A 23,746-nucleotide genomic window follows, 5' to 3' on the forward strand; every position below is an offset into this window, starting at 1 on the left:
AGATGGCTTGGGCCGGTCTAGGGACACTTCGGGCTTTTCTAGATGAGATCGCTATCGACCCCCTGTGAGCACACGAGTCACTTCGATCGCCAAAGGTTGGAAATGATCGTCGAGATAGAACGAGTGCCGATGTGTGGCAAATGGCATTCGAAGTTGTAGATTCCATGACCGCTCTGTTACAAGTGCGGATCAGTTGACCACTTTATTAAAGATTGCCCGAGGTTGCCTGAACAGAATGTAAATCAGAGTGGGAAACCGGGTGCTACCACTGCTCGAGGTAGACCATCTAGAAATACGGGCAATACTCGTGGTGATCAGAGAGGATCTAGAGATGCTACGACCAGATCCGAGGCTCGCGCTCCTGCTAGGGCTTATGCTATACGCCAGACGCGAGGATGCTTCCTCGCCGAGATGTTATTACCAGTACTTTCACTCTCTTTGATACTAATGTGATTGCTCGATTGACCCCGGTTCTACTCATTCTTATATATGCGAAACTTTAGCATCCAAGAAGACTTTACCTATTGAGTCTCTCGAGTTTGTAATTCGGTGTCAAATCCTTGGGTCGTCACGTGCTTGTCGACAAAGTGTGTAAGAAATGCCCCTAGTAATTCGAGGTTCCTGTTTTCCGCGGACTTGATGCTTTTGCCGTTCGATGAATTTGATGTTATTCTTGGTTTGGATTGGTTGACCGTGCATGATGCGGTTGTGAATTGCAAAAGCAAGACGATTGATTTGAGGTGCGCAAATAACGACATGATCCGAGTTGAGTCTACGGACTTAAAGGGTTGCCACCGTAATATCATCAATGTTGGCCCAAAATATGTAAGAAAGGGTGCGAAGCATACCTTGCGTATGTACTTGATGATAAGGAGTTAGAAATAAAACCCGAATCGGTGCGGTGGTTTGTGAATACCGGATGTTTTCTCAAGAATTACGGGTTTGCCACTGTTCGGGTGATAGAGTTTGGTATTGAGCTTGTACCGGACTACACCGATTTCGATAGCTCCGTATCGTATGGCACCAACCGAGTTAAAAGAGTTGAAAGCTCGGTTGCAAGAATTGACGGATAGAGGTTTCACTCGACCAAGTTTCTCACCTTGGGTGCACCAAAGATTGTTTGTGAAAAGAAGGACGGAACCATGAGGTTGTGCATTGACTATCGTCACCGAATAAAGTGACGATAAAGAATAAATATCCGTTATCGCGTATTGATGATTTGTTTGATCAACTAAAGGGAGCCTCGGTGTTTTCAAAGATAGATTTGAGATCGGGTTATTATCGATTCTGGTCGAGATTCGGATATACCCAAAACGCTTTCGAATCGAGATACGGCCACTCTGAGTTCTTAGTGATGCCGTTTGGGCTCACTAATGCCCTGCGGTATTTATGGATTTGATGAATCGGATCTTGAGATAGTATTTGGACCGGTTCATAGTTGTGTTCATTGATGACATCTTGGTCTATTCAAGAGATGAGATCGAACATGCTGAACACCGAGATTAGTGTTGCAAATTTTACGGGATAAGCGCTTATATGCTAAGTTCATGAAGTGTGAGTTCGGTTAAGAGAGGTTAGCTTCTTGGGTCATGTGGTATCTCGCATCGGTATTCGAGTTGACTGAGCAAAATTTCGCCATACTTAATCTGGCGACCTCCGAGAAATATTACCGAGGTTCGAGCTTTTTGGGGCTTTTCGGTTACTACGACGGTTTGTAAAGGTTTCTCGATGATAGCCACACCCATGATGAAGCTACTTCAAAAGAGGTTAAGTTCGAATGGACGAAAAAATGTCGAAAAGTTTTGATCAATGAAAACTTATTTAACTGAAGCTCAATTTTAGTGCAAATTAATTAGGCAAAGAGTTCGTCATCTATAGTGACGCCTCCCTACTTGGGTTAGGTTGCGTATTGATGCAAGAAGGTCGAGTTGTGGCCTATGCGTCGAGACAATTAAAGCCACATGAGAAAAATTATCCGACCCATGATCTCGAATTAGTCGCCATCGTATTCGCCTTGAAAATATGGCGACATTACTTATTTGGTGAGAAGTGCCATGTATTTTTGGATCACAAAAGTCTCAAATATTTGATGACTCAAAGAGACTTGAATCTGCGACAAAGACGTTGGCTCGAGTTGTTAAAAGATTATGAGCTTGTCATTGATTATCACCCGGAAAGGCTAATGTGGTTGTGGGCGCCTTAAGTCGGAAATCACCGCTTGCTTTATGAAGCGATGAATGTACACTTGTCTATTCTACCCGACAATGTATTAGTAGCCAATTAAAGGCCAAACCACTATTGATTCATCAAATTCGTGAAGCTCGAAAAGTCGACGATGAGTTGGTTGCAAAGCGGGCTGAATGTGTTCGAATGTGGAATCGGAGTTTCAAATTGATGATGACGATTGTTTGAGGTACGTAAATCGGTTGTGTGTTCCAAGAAATTCGAACTCATTTCGATGATTCTCGAACGAAGCTCATTGTAGCCGAATGTCAATTCACCCGGGGAGTACGAAAATGTACAACGATCTGAGACGTCAGTTTTGGTGGCATGGTATGAAACGAGACATTTCCGATTTTGTTCCGAAGTGTTTAATATGTCAGCAAGTAAAGGTGGAACATCAAGTGCCTACGGGTTTACTTCAGCCGATCATGATACCTGAATGGAAATGGGAACGAGTCACGATGGATTTTGTATCTGGGATACCAATGTCGGCAAGTAAGAAAGATGCGATTTGGGTCGTTGTCGATAGACTGGCTAAGTCAGCTCACTTTATCCCCGTACGTACGGATTTTTCATTGGATAAACTAGCTGAATTGTATGTTTCTCAGATTATGAGATTACACGGGGTACCGATTTCTATTGTGTCGGATAGAGATCCGAGATTCACCTCGTGATTTTGGAAGAAATTGCAAGAAGCTTTGGGTACCAAACAGCATTTTAGCACTGCTTTTCATCCCCAAACCGATGGTCAATCCGAGCGGATAATTCAGATACTCGAGGACATGTTGAGATGTTGCATCCTCGAGTTTAGTGGTTTATGGGAACGGTATTTACCTTTGATTGAATTCGCCTACAATAATAGTTTTCAATCAAGTATTAAGATGGCACCTTACGAGGCTTTGTACGGGCGTAAATGCCGTACACCATTGTTTTGGACCGAGCTCGGTGAAAGTAAAATTTTCGGAGTGGATTTGATTAAAGATGCTGAACAGAAAGTAAAAGTAATCCATGAAAGTCTGAAGATAGCCTCCGATCGTCAGAAGTCGTACGCGGATCTGAAACGAAAAGACATTGAGTATCAGGTGGGAGATAAAGTGTTTCTTAAAGTCTCGCCTTGGAAAAAGATACTCAGATTTGGCCATAAAGGCAAATTGAGTCCGAGGTTCATCGGGCCATATGAAGTATCCGAACGAGTCGGTCCAGTTGCGTATCGTTTGATTTTGCCCCCTGAACTCGAAAAGATTCACGACGTCTTTCATGTTTCGATGCTTCGACGTTATAGATCTGATCCGTCGTATGTAATTAGTCCATCAGAGGTTGAAATTCAAGCCAATATGAGTTATGAAGAAGAACCGATTCGTATCCTAGCATGTGAAGTGAAAAAGTTGCGAAACAAAAGGGTTCCGCTAGTGAAAGTGTTATGGCTCAAACACGGGATAGAAGAAGCTACTTGGGAACCCGAGAACTCTATGAAAGAGCGATACCCAAACCTATTTACCGGTAAGATTTTCAGGGACGAAAATTTCTAAAGTGGGGGAGAGTTGTGACAGCCTTAAAATGACCCTAGTCGGAATGTGGTTTCGGGACCACAAAACCGAGGCATAAAAATAATTTAAAATTTATTTTGATGCCTATAATATGTGTTAACTCATGTGTGACATTTTTGATGTTTTGATTTAGAGTTATAAATGTGAATTTCATTAGAAAGGACCTAGTAGTAAACTTTGAAAGTATGATGGGAAATGTGTGATGACTAGTAGATCATGCATGCAAAAATGAGGGGTTTGCATGTCAAATTTCCCATATATCATAAGTAGTGGCCGCCATGATGGGCTTATATGCACATAATATGTATTAATTATTAGTTAGTAGCTTATATTTTATAACATAAGTAAATAAAATAAGGAAAAGAGAAAAGAAACAAAGGAGTCTTTCTCATGTTTTCTTCTTGGCGATTCTAAGAGAGGAAGAGGAGGAGCCATTCGGCCATGGTAGGCCTTCATTAAGGTAAGAAACTCAAGCTAGTCCTTTAAAATCTTAGCATGGTTTTAAGCTAGATTCTAAGTCCCTTACTTAACCATGCCGAAATCTTTGAAATGGATGGTGATATGAACATTCGGCCATGGTAGAGGTTAAAGAAAAATGGTGGTAATGTTATATATTTTGATAAGTATGTTAAATGGTTTGAGATTTGAACTAGTCATCAAATCCTCTAGGTAGCCCATGCTAAGAATTTTGAATTTTGGGATGACTAGAACTTTCGGCCATGGTAGCTATTGAGGATTTAGGTTTGTGTTTCATGTTAAATTGGATGAATCTTGGTGTAAGGGTGTTTGAACTAAACTAATGATCAAATAGGTGCATAGATACAAAATGGAAAGAATCGGCCTAAGTGTTTTAGTCATTGACATATATATATATATGTTGCCGAATGTGTGCTTAAGGAATTGGTTAAGTACATTGTTGTTAAATGCTTGTTGCTAAGGAATTTTGAATGGGTTATAAATTGAGTTTAATGTTAGAGAACATTGGTTTGGACACCTAGTGCCGAATGTGTTCGACGACGCAACTTACCAAGTGCATAAATATGATAATGCTATGATGGTAGACTTAATTGGAATTCGGCATTGTAAGTGATGCCTTGGTCTCTTATGATGGTTAGGGACAAAATGTGTGTTGTAAGGAACGAAATGATGTCTATGAATTGAAAATGCAAGGTATTAAGCTAGTCCTATTATTCGGTGGTGCATGAGTAGAGCACATGTATAATGCTTGAATAACTAGTCAATAAAGCTATTCGCGCTAATTGTATAATATGAATGTATTTAATCGGATTGTTAAATTGATAAATTATTAAATAAGCTCTATTTGTTTGAATTAAGCTCAAGAGCTTAGAGGACCAAAGTTGGATAAGGGGAAGGAAAAAGTGATCGAATAGCCGTCGAAATCATTCGACAACATCCGAGGTAAGTCTTCAAGTAATGACCCTACTTGATTTATATTGGTATAATTTGCCATATTATGGCAGATAGCCGAATGTGCATAGAGCCTATGTTATAAAGCCAATTGAAATCATGCTCTTTGGGTGTGGCTATTGAGCCGAAATTGGAAAGGTTTGATAAATGATTTGTGTTTGAGCCTTAGTAACGGAAATGAAATATGGATGTGTCATGAATATTGATATATGTGTGCATGAGCATTTGAATGATATCCGGGCTAAGCCCCGAAGGCATTTGTGCGAGTTGTTATATCCGGTTAAGACCAAGGCATTTGTGCGAGTTGTTATATCCGGCTAAGACCAAGGCATTTGTGCGAAGTTGCTATGTCCGGGCTAAGACCCGAAGGCAATTGGGCGTGTGGTTATATCCGGCTAAATCCCAAAGAAACTTGGGTTTGAAGGTGAGCGATTTGTGCTATAATAATTTTAATTAATACGCTCGAAAAACCCAAACGATAAGGTATGTTTGCATGTGCATCGGAAAAGTTGATTCGTTTTAAATAGTATTCGTTCAATCGACTAACGAACTTTCGGCTCTTAGATAGGTTGATACCTTGTGTGTGTATGTGTTGATGAAGTGTGAAGTAAGTATGATTATGAGAATGTGTATTAATAAAGTGATTCATTTAGCTATGTGAATGTAATACTTTAGTCAAAGCTGATTTCATTACTTGAGACTTACTAAGCATTAAAATGCTTACCCGTTGCTTTGGCTCTCTGTCTTATAGATTTTGCTCGTTAGCTATCGGATTCGGGATCATCAAGTCAAGTCATCCACACTATCAAATCCCTTTTGGTACTCTTTTAGTTGAACTCTGGATATGGCATGTATAGGACTACCCTTTGTTGTTTTTCAAGTACTTTTGTGATGTATGTGTGTGCGACCATGCGAAAATGGCTCGTAGAAGTGGGGTATGGCATTAGACCATTTGTGTTTATGTATATATATATGGTTTCATGATGTGACTATGGACTGGAATGGAAGTGTTGGGCAAATGATCAGCCATTGGAAAGGCTAAATATGATCATATGTGGACCTATGTATGACAAAACTCTAGTTGGTCCATGGAAACCACAAAATAGGTAAAGTTTACCTCGAAAACAGATGCTGACAGCAGCAGTGGTGTGCATTTGAAAAATCACTAAAATTTGTAGGAATGGAATTAATTAGTGAATAAATTATTTAATCGAACCTTGATGAACCTATTTTCATATGAAAGTAACGAAACGATCATATGAATAGTATATTAAGATATATTAAAGTTCTCGTGAAACAGGGCCAGAACAGTTTCTGGATCCCCTGTTTTGACTTTGAAAATTTACCATATATTATCCAGATATAATTAGAAGTCATGCCTTATATGTATAGATTTTCCTTTGAGTCTAGTTTCATTAGAAACAAACGTAATGAGTATTGAATCTCTGTACAGGGAGATATCCAAGTCGTAATACATGAAGGTCAGAGTAGTCGAACCCAGAATCAGGGGAGACTTTAACTAATAAACTGTACCAATTGGCCAGACCAAAAATTATAGAAATAAATCCACAGATGGATATATGAGTCTAATTTCAGGGAAAATTTACGGAATCAGTTTTTGAGTTTTGGAACTCGAGATATGATTTTTAAGGCGACAGTGACGCAGTTAGCCTGTCTGGAAATTTTTTTTTTAAATGGACTGTGAAAACAAAGTAATTAAGTCTGTTAGCACCTCGCGTTCGACTCCGGCAACGGTATCGGGTACGGGGTGTTACATGTTAGGTTTTAGTTCAAAATTATTCGTAGCAATAGTAGGCCTAACTATACTTGACTCAGTTCCTGTTAAAGTAGGTTTAGCATAATAATACATAGTATGAGGAGCAGGATTCTGATTTACTAGTTTAGCGGGTATCGCAGGAGGTAGCTGATTGTCTTGATTTTCAGCCGTCTCCTCAGTTGGGGTTTGAATATTGTCCTCTTGCTCATTCCCTGTGTATCTTAAGCTTCACCTTATTTCTCTTTGGTTTCTATGAACTATGCGATCGATTTCTTTGTCAAAAAGTAGTGGTCCTGACAGGTTTCTTCTAGTCATAAACTATAAAAACCTACCAAGAGAAAGAAAAAGTAAATTAATAAATAATAAAAATAAAATAAAATTAACTTGCAAGAAAAATAAATGGCTAAAGTAATAAAAATTGAGTGTTCCTAATATCTTAGTTCCTCGACAACGGAGCCAAAAACTTGATCGTGATTTTGTGTGATAAGTTTTATAAATTTATAATGAATCGTTCTTGAAACTAACTATTATCACGATGAAGACAAGTGTACCTATCGAACAGTAGTATAGCTCTAGCAAGACCGGATTGTCGAACCCAAAGGAACTAAAAGTACTAGTAATGACTGTCTTTTTATTATTTAGCCTAAAAATAATGGGGTTTGTTTTAACTAACTAATTAACTAAACTAAGAATTCACAGGAAATAGAATTGGGAAATTACTTGTAGAAAACGGTTGAATTAAGACAATACCTAAGGAAAAATCCACCTAGACTTCACTTGTTATTTGACTCTGAATTGGATGATCTATTCATTTAACTTGATCCGTAGAAATCCCTAAGTTAAATTAGTATCCCTCTCGAGACTAACAACGTCTAACCCTAAGTTGAATAATTGAAATCTCTTTCTAATTAACTCCCTAAGGTTGCATTAACTCGATCTATGGATCCCCTTATTAGGTTTCACCCTAATCCGACAAAGTCTTGTCACCTTATCTCTAGGCGCACAACCAACTTCGCTTAATTATGACAAATGTACTCTTAGATAGGGTCTACTCCTCCTTTGAATAAGAGCTTAACTTGAATCAATATCCTGGAATATCAAGAAAAGAATTAAGAACACATAATTAAGAACAAGCCAAATATTTATCATACAATTCAGAAAATAATAACAAGATTCGTCTTAGGTTTCATTCCCCTTAGGTATTTAGGGGATTTAGTTCATAACTAAAAAGGAAAACATCTCAGAAGAATAATGAATACAAAACATAAAGAAATCCCAAAACTCCTGAAGGGAAATTGATGGGAGATCTTTAGTCTTGATGATGAATCCGGCTTCTGAGATGGATCAATTAGCTTTCCTTGAGCAATCCCCTGCCTCCTTCCCTGTGTCTCCTTTTCCTCCTCTTTTAGAGTGTACTTATAGGCTTTGGAATGCCTAAAACCCCTAAAAATTGGCCTTTTTCGAATTGGACTAAACTTGGGCTCAACAAGGACATGCCCGTGTGCAATTACTTCAGGCCGTGCTCGAACCTATTAGAATGGCATGAGCGTGTGTTCTACCCATTTGAGTCGTGCTTCGATTCTGCCAAATTGACATGGCCGTGTGGTCTGTCCGTGTGAGGAAGTCCAGGCCATGTTGATTTCGTATGTTGGCCCATTTTCTCTGTTTTTGGCCAGTTTCTCGTTCCTTTACCTCTCCTATGCTCGCCTAAGTGTAAAACATGAAATTAAGGCATTAGTAGCATCGAATTCACCAATTGTAAGCAAATCATCCATAAAATGCGTTAAGCATGGGGTAAAAATATGTATAAATAACGGTTTATCACAAGGCCACTTCTAATTTTTGGTTATAAATTTGGAATTTTATATATTGTTTTATAACTGCTAGAGTAGAACACGGTTTTCTTTTCCAAAACAATAACTATTTTTGAAAATATCACATTTTCGCAAAACTTTAAACTAAGCTTCCGCAGCAAATAAAGTTTTAAAGGTAATACTGTTTTACAAGAGAATGACTTTTAATAAACCAATAGAAAATAAGGATTTCACAAAGTTTTAAAATGGCCAGAGGTTCTAAATAGCAAGAAGGGTTTTCAATGAGAACTTGGTTTTCGAAAAACACTTCAATGTGACATGCTAGATAGCTTCTAGGTCGGGTTTAGGGTGTTACATTTATATAGCAAATAGATCCCGAACGAGCTGTAGCGGATGATGTTGAAAGCAATGCGCTTGCTCCCGCCAAGGGACGACACCATCCAATTCTAGAACGGCTATGAGTAGCCGTGAAAGTGAGGCTAAAAAAGCCTTCTATCAAATGATGAATGATTGGTTTTGCCAATATATTAGAACCAATCCGACTGTACAACAACCTCCACCCCCGGTTAATCCTCCACAAGTTCCTGCTATGCTATCAGTGAATCTGATTCCGTTAAGTAAACCTCCAATAGATAAGGTTAGAAAATATGGGCCGAAGAGTTTCGAGCCACAACGAATGATGATGCTAAAAGGGTCGAGTTCTGGTTAGAGAACACAATAAGAGTATTTGAAAAATTGTCATTGAATCCCGAGGAATGCATAAAATGTGTTGCTTCACTCTTGAGAGATACAGCGTATCACTGGTGGAAAACTTTAATATCAGTAGTTTTGAGTGAGCGAGTTACCTGGGATTTCTTTCAAGCTGAATTTTGGAAGAAATAATCAGTCTGAGATTTATTGACTAGAAACGTAAAGAGTTTCTTGAGCTTAAACAAGGCTGTATGTCTGTTACAGAATACGAGTGGGAATTTGAAAGATTGAGTCAGTATGCTCGTGAATGTGTTTCTACTAAGGCAATAATGTGCAAAAGATTCGAGGATGGCTTGAATGAAGATATCTGTTTGCTATTTGGGATTCTTGAAATCAAAGAATTTGTTGTGCTCATTGAATGAGCATGTAAAGCTAAAAATCTTAGGAAAGAGAAAAGAAAAGCTGATTTAGAAGCTAGAGAAATGCGAAAGAGATCATCGGGCAAATCATTTCAATCTGCATCAAAGAAATTTCGAGATGATAATAGCCATTTAAATGTTAATGTAGGACATTCAAATAGAGATCGTGCTAGATCGCATTCGAATCTTAAAGCTCCACCTACGTCTGTTGCCAATGTTGGTAATGTAAAGAATGAAAAGCCTGAGTGTAATCAATGTGGAAAATGACATTTCGGAGAATGCTGGGGAAAAAGTAATAACCGAGCTTGTTACAGTTGTGGTTCACAAGATCACTTTATAAAAGATTGCCCAGATTTTATTGAAAAAGATAATTTTCAGAATCCGAGGCCAATTGGCAATGTTTCTCGTGATAGACCTCCCAGAAATACAAGAAATGTAAGCAGTAGTCAGAGAGGAACAAAAGATAAAGCTGTTAGATCCGAGGCTCGTGCACCTGCTAGAGCCTACGCTATCTGAGCTCGTGAGGAGGCTTCGTTGCCAGATGTGATTACGGGTACATTCACTCTTTATGAAACTTCTGTGTTGCTCTGATAGATCCTGGATCAACACATTCGTATATATGCATGAACTTAGTAAACAATAAGACTTTGCTTGTAAAGTCTACTGAATTTGTAATTAGAGTTTCGAACCCCTTAGTCAGATGTGTTTTGGTTGATAAAGTCTGCAAGAACTACCTATTAATGTTTCGAGACACTTGTTTTCTGGTTGATTTGATGTTGTTACCTTTTGATGAGTTTGATATAATTCTGGGTATGGATTAGTTAACTTTGCATGATGCTGTTGTGAACTGCAAATGGAAAACTATTGATTTGAGATGTAAGAAAGATGAAATAGTCATAATTGAATCTAGTGATTTGAATGGATTGCCTACTTTGATATCTTCGATGAAAGCTTTGAGTACTGTGAGAAAGGGTAGTGAAGCCTACTTTGCTTATGTGATTGATTTGAAAGTATCAGAAAAGAAAGTTGAATCCGTGCATGTAGTATGTGAGTTCCCTGATGTGTTTCTTGAAGAACTTCTGGGATTAGCTCTGATCCGAGAAGTTGAATTTGGTATTGAGTTAGTACCGAGAACTACTCCGATTTAGATAACTCCATATAGAATGGCTCCGACTAAATTAAAAGAATTAAAGTTTCAGTTGCAAGAGTTAACCGATAAAGGATTTGCTAGACCGAGTTTCTCACCTTGGGGTGCTCCGATTTTGTTTGTGAAAAAGAAAGACGGTACAATGAGAATTTGTATAGATTATCGTCAGTTAAACAAAGTGACTATCAAGAATAAGTATCCTCTGCCCCGAATTAATGATTTGTTTGATCAGTTGAAAGAAACTGCTGTGTTTTCGAAGATAAATTTGATATCTGGATATCATTAGTTGCAAATGAAAGACTTAAACATTCTGAAAACTTATTTCCGAATGAGGTACAGCCATTTGGATTGATTAATGCACCTGCTATCTTTATGGATTTGATGAACAGAATTTTCAGACCGTATCTAGATCAATTTGTTGTTGTATTAATTGATGACATATTAATTTATTCACATGGTGAATCCAAACATGCCGAGCATCTGAGAAAAGTGTTATAGATTTTTTGAGATAAACAGTTGTATGCAAAGTTTAGTAAATATGAATTCTGGTAACGATAGGTTGATTTGTTGGGTCATATTGTATCAGCATCTGGTATCTGAGTTGATTCGAGCAAGATTTTAGCTATTCTGGATTGGAAACCTGAAGTCTGAAGTTTTCTAGGACTTGCCAATTATTATAGAAGGTTCGTAAAAGGCTTTTCTATGGTTGCAACTCCATTAACAAAACTATGTCAAAAAGATGTTAAATTTGATTGGTTAGAAAAGTGTCAGAACAGCTTTCATCAGTTGAAAACTTTGTTGACTGAAGCTCCGATATTAGTACAACCCAAATCGGGTAAAGAATTTGTCATTTATAGTGATGCTTCGTTGATCGGTCTGGGATGTATTCTGATGCAAGAAGGTAAAGTCATAGCTTATGCTTCTAGACAATTGAAGCAACATGAAAAGAACTATCCGATGCACGATCTTAAGTTTGCTGGGATTGTGTTTGCTTTGAAGGTTTGGTGCCACTATCTGTTTTGCGAGAAATGTCACGTATATTCTAACCATAATAGTTTGAAATATCTGATGACGCAGAAAGATTTGAATCTGCGACAGAGAAGATGGTTATAACTGCTAAAAGACTATGACCTTATGATTGATTACCATCCGAGTAAGGCAAATGTTGTTACTGATGCTTTGAGTCGAAAATCATTGTTTGCTCTGTGTGTGATGAATGCTCATTTGGTTATGTCCGATGATGGTTCAGTTTTAGCTGAATTAAAAGCAAGACCATTGTTTTTACAATAAATTATCGAAGCTTAGAAGATTGATAATGAGACGAGCTCAGTGTGATTTAAAGTCTGATTCAGAATTCAGAGTTGATAAAGATGACTGTTTTAGATTCCAAGATAGAATTTGTGTTCCAAGAAATCTAGAGTTAATTCAGATAATTTTGAATGAAGCTCATAATAGTCGATTATCTATGCATCCGGGTAGTACGAAAATGTATAATGATTTGAAACAACATTACTAGTGGTCTAGAATGAAAAGAGATACCTCTGACTTTGTTTCTAAATGTTCGATCTGTCAGCAAGTTAAAGCTAAATGTCAGGTGCCATCTGGTTTGTTACAACCAATTATGGTTCTAGAATGGAAATGAGATACAGTGACAATGGACTTTGTTTCGGGTTTGCCCCTATCTCCGAGAAAGAAAGATGTAATTTGGGTTGTAGTTGATCGATTGATGAAATCTGGTCATTTTATTCCAGTTCGATCCGATTACTCGCTTGCTAAATTAGCTGAGTTATACATTTCTGATATCGTAAGATTGCATGGTGTGTCACTATCTATAATGTCAGATAGAGATCCGAGATTTACTTCACGATTCTAGAAGAAGTTACAAGATGTTCTGGGTACAAAATTGCATTTCAGTACTACTTTTCACCCGTAAACGAACGGTCAATCTGAGCGGATTATTCAGATACTCGAGGATATGTTGAGATGTTGCATTCTTAAGTTTGAAGTTATGTGGGAACAATATCTGCCTTTGATTTAATTTGCTTACAATAATAGCTTTAAATCAAGTATTAAAATGGCACCATACGAGGCTTTATATGGTCGCAAATGCCATACACCTTTATATTGGACTGAGCTCCGTGAAAATAAGATACACAGGGTTGATTCGATAAAAGAAACTGAACAAAAAGTAAAAGTGATCAGAGATAGTTTGAAAACAGCTTTCGATCGTCAGAAATCTTATGCAGACTTGAAAAGAAAAGACATTGAGTTTGAGGTTGGCGACAAAGTGTTTTTGAAAGTATCTCCGTGGAAGAAAGTGCTTCGGCTTGGTAGAAAAGGCAAATTGAGTCCGAGGTTCATTGGGCCTTATGAGATTACCAAGCGTCTTGGGTCGGTAGCATATAGATTGTTGTTGCCACCAGAGTTAGAAAAGATTCATGATGTGTTTCACGTATCAATGCTTCGACGATACAGATCTGATCCCTCGCATGTGATTCCTCCGTCTGAGATTGAAATTCAGTCTGATATGACTTACGAAGAAAAGTCGACCAGTATCTTAACTTGCGAGGTTAAAGAATTGCAAAATAAGAAAATTTCGTTAGTAAAAGTGTTGTGGTATCGACACGGTATTGAAGAGGCCACGTGGGAGCGTAAAGATGTTATGAAACAACAATATCTGAATCTGTTCAACGGTAAGATTTTCGAGGACGAAAATCCCTAAGGGGGAGAATTGTAACAGCCTAATTTAGACCCTAGTCAGAATAGTGGTTTCGGGACCACAAATTAAAGTCAAAAAAATATTTAAATATTATTTTTCATGCTTATATTATGTGGATTAGCATGTGTGAAAGTTTTGTACGAAAATTTGATCAGTTGTGTGCTTAATTTGATAAAAAGGACCTAATCGCGTAAAATACAAAAGTGTCTTTATATTTGTTAATGTGCTAAATTGATATGGCTTATTTAAGTGAGAGTCCTTACATGTCAAATTTACCATTAATTTTAATGGTGCAAAACTATGGACATGTAGTTGGTAAGTTTTAATGTTTATAATAGGGTTAAAATAGTAAAATGCATATTAATGTAATTAATAATAAAACAAAGCATGAAATTGTTCATTATTTCTCCATGTTGGCTGAATATACTAAAGAAAAAGAAAGAAAAACTCAAGCTGGGGTTTCGACACTTTGAGCTTGAATTAAGGTATGTTTTGAGCTCTATTTTTTATAATTTTTATGTTTTTGTGATCGCTGTTTAGTATACTACAAAGCCCATGCTTGAATTTTTTATTTTGATTAATATTTTGAGTTATGTCATGGATGAATTCATGAGTTTTATGTTGTTAAATGGTGAATTATGAAAGCTTGATGTTGGGTTAATATATTTTGTGTTGAAATTTTTGGTGATTTTGAGTAAAATTGGCTAAATTTTGAAATTTGTAAATTGAAGGACTAAAATGGGAAATAAATGAAATGTGTGGACTAGTATGAGTACTAGGAGAATTCGGCCAAACATTAGTCTATGCAAATTATATGTATTTTGTGATTTTGTGAATTAGAGACGAAAGTGTCAAAATGTGAAAATGTGAGGGCTAGTTTGCGAAATGCCCTAAATATATGTTTGTGGATTGAATTGAATGACTTGGTGAATAAAAGGGTTAATTTTGAATACATATAGATCAAGAAAAGAGGAATTCGGATTTAGACCGAGGAAAGTCGAAGATAATCGAGTAAACGATTCAAATCGACAATTCTGAGTACGAGGTGAGTTCGTACGTGATACATGATGTTACAAGTATATTTTTGATATTTTGATTATACATAAATTGTGTATATATTTGATTATGGTTGAATATGATGATAAATCAACTGCATTTGGCACTAAGTGTGCGATTCAAAATAGCTTCGGCTATAAATAGCACTAAGTGTGCGAAATGGTATAGCTTCGATTAATTTTGATGGCACTATGTGTGCGGTACCGAGATAGCTTCGATTAATTGTGATGGCACTAAGTGTGCGGAATCGTTCTAGCTTCGGCTAAACCTTAAAAAACTAAGCGTACGATGCTTAAAGTATGAATAATCTTCTGAAAGTTTTAAAATTTCTGGATGAGAGATGAGAATGAAAATGAATAAATATGGGAAGGTTCAGGTATGTACGATACCTATGTGGTAGATGATATTATGTATGTGAAGTTCGTGGATTGGTATAAACATATGAATTGTGTTGGCATAGAATTGATAGATGAATTGAGAACTAATAAGTGTTTATTTGTTGATGTTTTATATTTTATAAGCTGTTGATGATATTTAGTATGAGCTTACTAAGCTTTTGAAAGTTTACTTTTTGTGTGTTTGCATTATTTTATAGATATCAAGGTTGCTGTGAGCTCAGGGATCATCGAGGATCGTCACCACACTATCGAACCTTATTTTGGTACCTTTTGAAAATGTATATAGTAAAGTATGGCATGTATAGGGTAAAAGTACTTTGGATAGGTTTTGTAATGTTTATATTTAGCCATGTGATATGGCTTGATATGGTTTTGTTTATGTTTTTGATTTTGGTGTATGAAATATGATGCAAGATGATCTATTTGGTGTGTTCATGAATGCCTAAAAGAAATGGTAAGTTTAGCAAGTTTTGGTATGAGATTTGGTCATGAGTTTAGAGATTATGAAACCATATGTTTGATATGATTTTGTCTTATGTTTTGGCACAATTGAGTTGAGTTTATGGTCGATAATGTTATGGCATGAATGAAGTATGGTTTGGTATAAAAATTGGCTGAAGTTGTTGTGTATATATGCTTGGTTTGGTGTTTGTAGGTTTGACCCAATTGGGGTGGCAAGTTGGCTATTCAAATGGCCTATTTTTGTCCACACGTTCAAATGTGTGTGACACACGGTCACGTTACACGGCCATATGTCCCCTGGGGTACCCTACGAATTAAAGTCAATATACCTTCTAGTTTTGACACGGTCTAGACACACGGGTGTGTCTCTTGGTCGTGTGTGTCACACGGGCTCGCACACGGGCGTGTTGTCAGCTGTGTGGCCAAGTCAGTAGCCTCCTTAATTTTCACACGGCCTGGCACACGGGCGTGTCTTGAGGCTGTGTGGACAAGTCAGTATGTATGCTCTTGTAAAACCCCTTACCCGTGTTTGACGCTGGAACAGGGTACGAGGCATTACCAGACTTAATCACTAATCATCGTATAAAAACCGATTCATAATTAATAACATAATCAAGACTATCTACATTAAATGACTTTATACAATAGAGACTTTCAAATAACATAGGTCAGTATTTTAAGCCAATTCCTAGCAACTTAATAAAAATTAAACGAGTCTCCATACATGCCAAAGACTTAAAATACTTTAAAACCATTATATATCGATCAATAGTTTTATAGTGTGATTTAACCTCCGGCGGCCTCCAACTCAAGCTAACATCTGCGACACTATAGGAAAAAGGAATGGAAGGGAGTAAGCATTATAGCTTAGTACGTAAGTATGTAAATATTAATAAACAATACATTATCATACTTTAAACAAAGTCACAATAAGTTCCCGGAATATTATCATCACAAACACACATACTTTCACTATTACAATTATAAACAGGTTCAAAATAAGCTATCTAGCAGAGTACCAGCAACTAAATTATTTATTTCTAGAGCTATAGAACTCCAAATTACAAACCGTTAATTTTCCTTGAAAGTAGATTCACATATATTCTTACCATAAAATTTTTAAAATTTTTGGTCTAGCTAATTAGTAAATTTTATTCATTGAAGTTACCCCTATTTTACTGTTCAACTGTTCTGACCACTCTTCACTACGAATCAATTTTCTCCTCGTACAGAATTCAAAGGATGTTCTCGTTTATTTAATTTGAAACTAGACTCATTAAGGATTTCAATCATATAAATTATATCCCAAAATCATTTTTTACATTTTTGAATGATTTTTCCAAGTCAAAATAGGGGATCACGTAGTCATTCTGAACCAGTCTCTAAAAAACTTAAATATCTCATAATATAGAATTCCTTTGCTTGCTCTATTTCTGTTATATGAAAATAGACTCATTAATCTCTAATTTTATATCTCATTTAGTCTCTAATTCAATTTCTATTATTTTTGGTAAATTTTTAGATTCATGTCACTGCAACTATCTAGAACAGTTTTATTGTCAATTTTGATCTTTCACACTTTAATTATATTCATCACTTTCCCATAATAATCTTTCCAATTTCCAATCACATATCGAGCATATTCCTCATAAGTTACACACGTATATACTTACATTTATCATCACAAAGTCATAAACAATTTCATTTAATCAATTTCTCAGTTGAACGCTTCGGAATAATAACAGATACCCAATGGTATCGCACACAGCCCACCTTTAAAATCGAAGCTCTCTTGTACACATAGTGACCTTCACTTAGCACCACTCATGTAAACTAGATCGATTGTACACATAATTTTGGCTCTCTTATACACATGGTGAACACTTAGTACACCCATGTGACCTAGCCAGTTTATCTCGTAGCTCTCTTGTCTACATGGTGTCCTTCACCTGGAACCACGCATGCGACCTAGCTACATATATCCTGTAGCTCTCTTGTCTACATGGTGTACACATAGTATCACCCATGCGACCTAGCTACATCATAATGTCTCGTAGCTCTCTTGTACACATGATGTGCACTCAGCACCATACATGTGACCTAGCTACATACCGTCTGTATCATCCAATCTTTTCGAAGGTTCAACCGGGATTTCTCTCTCTTTCTAATACTTGATTCCATACTTCCAATAGTCAATTATGATTCAAAAATCAGCTACAATACATAAAATATGCTGAAATACAAAAACATAATAAAGATAATGTATTATTTACATACAAACTTACATAATTTCTCATTTCCATGTCGAATTAATATTGAACATTTAAATCATCATAATTATACTTACTTTCAACACCTCGGCAATCATAATAAATATATCAATTTTACATTGAAACATGCATAAATTAATGCTTATTATACATATGAACTTACCTCGATACTAAAATGGCCATTTTATCAACTTTCCCGATTTTTGATTTTTCTCCCATTCTAGATTCAAATCTCATTTTCCGGGATCTAAAACATCATATTTTACTTATTTAATTAATGCACTATTCAAAATAGTCCTTAACTCAAACTTTGGAAAAATTACAATTTTTTCCCTAAACTTTTGCATATTTACAGTTTTTCCCCTAGGCTCGATAATTAAACTTCATCCCTTATTTTTATGTTTTATGACATGCTGATCATTTTTCCCTTCTATGGAAACATAAAATTCTCACTCTAACACATAGTTATGAACAATAACAACTTTTACCGATTAAGCCGTTTTACTCATTTTTGCTTAAAACCGCTTAGCAAAAGTTTTTTAACATAATTTTAGCCTTCATTTTCTACCATAAAACATCAAAATAAACACATTTCACCTATGGGTATTTTTCCAAATATGAGCCCTTGCTTAAATTATTGCTAGAATAAGCTTAATCAAGTTACCGGGATTCCAAAATCATAAAGAACTTGAAAAATGGGGCTAGAACGGACTTACTATTGAGCTTGGAAAGCTTGAAAACCCTAGCCATGGCTTCCCCCGTGCTAATTTCGGCCTCCATGAAAAAGATGAGTCAATTTTGGCTTTATTTTCCCTTCTTAATTCTTTTAATTACCAAATGACTAAAATGCCCTTAAGGCCTTTCTTTAAAATTTTGTCCTATTCATGCCCATTTTTGTCCAAACGAAATATAATGGTTTAATTACCATATAAGGACCTCCTCTTTAAACCCCCATTTCAATCAAGTACTTATGAATTAGAACACATATTTTGCACCTTTTTCAATTTAGTCCTAAAAGTCCAATTAAGCACTTTATCAGTAAAATTACTTAACGATATTTTTACACAATATTTTAATCAATAAATAAACCTTAAAACTTAATCGGAATAAATTTTTTGACTTGGAATTCATGGTTCTAAAACCATCGTTCTGTTTAGGCCCTAAATCGGGCTGTTACAACAACTTCTGCAAATAAGCCCTAATAGGTAAATTAAACATGCAATCTATAAAATTTCTTATCAATACTCTAACACATGCATCTAATCACTCGGTAAATCATAAAAATTAATCAAAATAAAATTTTCTATCTCAGATTTGTGGTTTCGCAACCACTATTCCATTTAGGCCTTATTTCGAGATGTTACAGCTCTGTTTCGCCACGGCTTAGACACACGGGCATGTCTAATGCCGTGCGAGGCATACGGCCTGTTTACACGGGCGTGTGACCCTTGAAAAGTTAAAATTTTTTCTAAGTTTTGAATCATTCATATGTTATCAATTTGGTCCCAAATGCATGATTTAGACTTTGTATGCTCGTTTTAAATTCATATTGAATATGAATGACTTATATTATTGAAATGAGATGGCATTTGATGTATGATTGTTCTGAAGTGAGTTACAAGTCTGGTAAAGCCTCTTAACCTATTTCAGCGGTGGTTACAGGTTTGGGGTATTAGATTCTTAATTTTTTTTGCAGTATTTTCATGGTCACTTATGTACAGACCTCACTAGGCTCTTTTGAACTTACAATATTTACTGCGTGCATGCAAGGTGGATCAAGACTCAAGAATTGAGTGGAAAGACCAAGCCAGACTCCATCAGACTCTAGAAATGGGCACGCTAGATGTTTCGTGTACATACAGGGGCAACCTTAGAGGCCATGCCTTAGGGTTTTAGTTTATTATATTTGTATTTGATTTTTAATTTAAATTTTATTAATAGTTGTTGGAATCAATGTTGTAAGGATTTATCATTAGTTCTATACAAAATTTAATAATAGTTAGATTTTGAAATTTAAGTTGTTTAGGTATTTAATTAAAGTAGAATAAAAAATATCATTAAGTTATTTGGGTTATTGTACCACTCGGTACCCAGACTGGTGATCGAGTCGAGTATAGGGTGTTACAATTTAGTAGTATCAGAGCATCAATTTAGTTGATCCTCTAGATATAGGAAGTGATGGAATAGCCTATATATACATGTTACATTAGGTCTGGTTTAGTTTCTTAAGTTAGTAAAAGGTTAATATGAATTATGAAAATTTGATGTAGTGATGCAGAATGTTATAAGCCAGAGCCTGGCGTGTCAAAAATAGCATAAGGGAATATGAATAGGGTAAATACAAAAGATAGGTAAAGAAAGAAAGAAAATTCTTATTAAGAGAAAAGATACGAGAAAGCATAAATTTACAATAGGATAAATTTCATGGTTCCCCTTGGGCAAGAGAGGGGGCGGTATCACCGAGCGTTTCATCCTCTAAAGCAATACCATCTAAAGAACTAGAGTTAGACATGTCTAAATCTTGGTCATAGAATAGCTCATCATATTCTATCCATTTCCTTTGGAATTCCTTCCATACAGCCTCTTCGGAATTTAGGACGCTGAAGCCAAAGTTAGTCTTGACGAGATGTCACATGCATTTGAAGTTCTAGCGTCACAAGTCGAAGGGACCCACGAGAATTGAGTATTCAACATCAGGATAGACCTTAAAATTAGCATATGTGTCTCAATACCCTTTTTGGTATCTGCCACAAATATTTCCTAGGCATCGTTGCTCACTTTCTGTATTTTCTCTTTTTCAACGAGATGCTACTTCTTGAGGAATTCTAGCAGACAAACCCTCTCTTCTAACTCTTTTTCTCAAGCCCTTAAGGCATGGTATTTGGTCTCTCAAGAGGAGGCATATTGTGAGAGTTCATGACTTTGGTGGGCAAGAGTTTCATTTATTGACAGAGCTAGGCAAGTGACTACTCACAAGAGTGAATGATTCTCTCAGATTCTACTTTCTTAGCCTCAATCTCTTCACACGCTCGTTGGAGAACCCAACTGTTAAACTAAGCCTTATTTGATAATATGTTTTGATATAAAAAATTAAAGTTTTTTAATAAAATTTAATTTGAACAAATTGATAAATCAAGTTGAAATGGTTTCAATTAAATCAAATATTTTCAATCATGTTAAAAATGTTTTTGAACAAGTTAGTGTTGCTCTAGGCCAAAAAGTATCGATACTTCTTGTCCAAGTATCGATACTTTTGAAGATATTGGTACCCATGGACATTATGTTTTCATGAGTTTTCAAACAATGATAAAAAGTATCGATACCTTTTCCCAAATATCGATATCTCTACTCCAACAGACATTGAAATTTGTATTAATTACAAAAAATATTGATACCCTTTTAGTAGGTATCGATACTCGATGTTGCAGGTGAATTAAATGAACTAGTATTTCCTTTGTAGGTGAATTAAATGAACTAGTATTTCCTTCCCAACGGCTATATTCACTTTCCTAACAACCACAACAGTTGGAAATCAATTAGAGGGTATAAATATCATCTTCCAAATGTCCTACAATAACAAAAGACATGTGCAAATCTTAAAGATCAATCAAAACAACCAAAAAGCTTAATTATTTCATATATTTTCTTGTAAACACTTGTGAGCTTTCATTTATTCATTTAGCTTAAATGTTCTTTTTAATTAGTGCTTAATTGGCAAACATTCTGATCTTGTAAGGATTACTTCTTAGTTTGCTTATTTATTCTCGTTGAGAGAGGGTTAATTCTTCAGGTTCGGGTAGAAACCTTAAGGGAGTGCAACCTTAAGATTTAGGGGCATAAATCTTAAGGGAGTTGTAAGGCTAAACATTGTCCTCAAAAGTTACCAAATTAGTGAGTTGTGGAGAGGAAGCAATTGGGGTCAAACCACTATAAATCCTTATGTTCTTTGTTGTACAATTTTTATTTCTTCCACCACAACATCTCAAAGGCCAATTCAACTTCCCCATTAGCGATCTCGAGTTGATCCTTACGAGCTAACAATTGGAATAGAAGCTAGTCTTTAAAGACGGATTAACAATGAAGAGAAGATCCTCGGAGAAGCTCAAACGATTATCAAGTCATCCTACAACAATGAAGTCTACTTTTGGGTCAATTTTCTTTGGTGAGTCTTAATCCATCTCCAAACCTCCTTATTTTAATGGTGCTACCTATTCTTATTGGAAGACGAGGATGATGTTGTTCTTCCAAGCAAATGATCTTTCCGTTTAGGACATTGTTATGCATGGTCCTTCAGTTCCATCCAAACAAGAAGGAGAGCTTTTAGTTTCAAAAAGCAAGAGTGAATGGAATGAGGAAGATAGGAGAAGCATTCAACTTAATGATAAGGTAATTCACATTCTATTTTGTGCACTTGGTTCGGATAAGTATAGTAGAGTTTCATTTTTTTCAAATGCCAAGGAGATATGGGACAAGCTTGAAGTCACCCACGAAGGCACTAGCCAAGTGAGGAAGTCTAAACTTGGAATCCTTACACTCAACTATGAAACTTTAAAGATGAAGCATGGAGAGGATATCAAAGAGATGTTTGATCAGTTTACAATCATCACAAATGAATTTAAGTCTTATGGAAAGACTTATCCAAATGAAGAGGTGGTGAGAAAAATGCTTTAAAACTTACCTACAAAATGGGAAGCCAAGGTGACCGCAATTGAAGATGCAAAGAATTTAGAAATTTTAACATTGGATGAGCTCATTGGTTCTTTGCTTACACATGAGATGAGACTAAACAAAGGAGGTGAAGAAGAAAATGTTATGAAGAAAAATGTTGGTATTAATTTAAAATCAACCACAAATGAAAGTAGTGAAACAAGTGAAGAGGAGGATGAAGACAAAGAGATGGAGATGTTTGCTAGGAGATTCAAGAGGTTCATGAAGTCTAATAGAGGAAAAAGATTCTAAGAGATGGAAAAATTAATGCTTGGATCTACCAAGGAGAAAGATCTCATTATTTGCTATGGATGCAAGAAACCGAGACACAGTAGGTATGGTTATTCTAAACATAAAAAGAAGGGGTCTAGAAAACAAAAGGCCTATCTTGTTGCTTGGAGTGATAAAGATTCATCCGATGATGAAGTAGCCAACTTATGTCTTATGGCCATCAATGATCCTAAAGTAACTTCTAACTTATCTACTCTAAATGATTATCCTATTGGTGAGTTGCAAGATGCCTATGATAAGTTGGGTTTGAAATTTGAAGTAATGATGTCAAAACACAAGAAAAGTGTGTCAAAACTAAGAAATGAAAATGACTTACTCTGCAAAACCAATTATGAACTTGAAGAGAAAGTAAAAAAATAAAATTCAAGAAATTATTTATGAACTTGAAGAGAAAGTAAAAAAAAAAAAAATTCAAGAAATTATTAATGACTTTGAAAAGAAAAATTTATACTTGCATAATTTACTCCCAAAAGTTCATGAGAATCATCGAAAGCAACTTGAGATCCTTAAGAGTGAAAAAGCTCACTCAAACAAAGCTTTTGAAAGAGGAGAAAATTCAAAACAAAACTTTGATGAAATAGCTTTAATTTCTATAAGCATAGAGGTCCCTCAAGTTTTTACAAAAGGAAAATTGTTAAGAGTATATGGGTCCCTAAAAGACTCATTACTACTAAAGATAAGGATATCCTTTCTAATGGATACCTAAAGTGACTAGAATTTTAGAAACTAACACTTCTGGACCCAAAAGAACTTGGCTACCAAAAACTTAATTTTATGTTTGTAGGTAAGGTGCATTGC

Source organism: Gossypium arboreum, chromosome 1 (assembly GCF_025698485.1).
Source record: "Gossypium arboreum isolate Shixiya-1 chromosome 1, ASM2569848v2, whole genome shotgun sequence".
NCBI classification, from domain to species: domain Eukaryota; kingdom Viridiplantae; phylum Streptophyta; class Magnoliopsida; order Malvales; family Malvaceae; genus Gossypium; species Gossypium arboreum.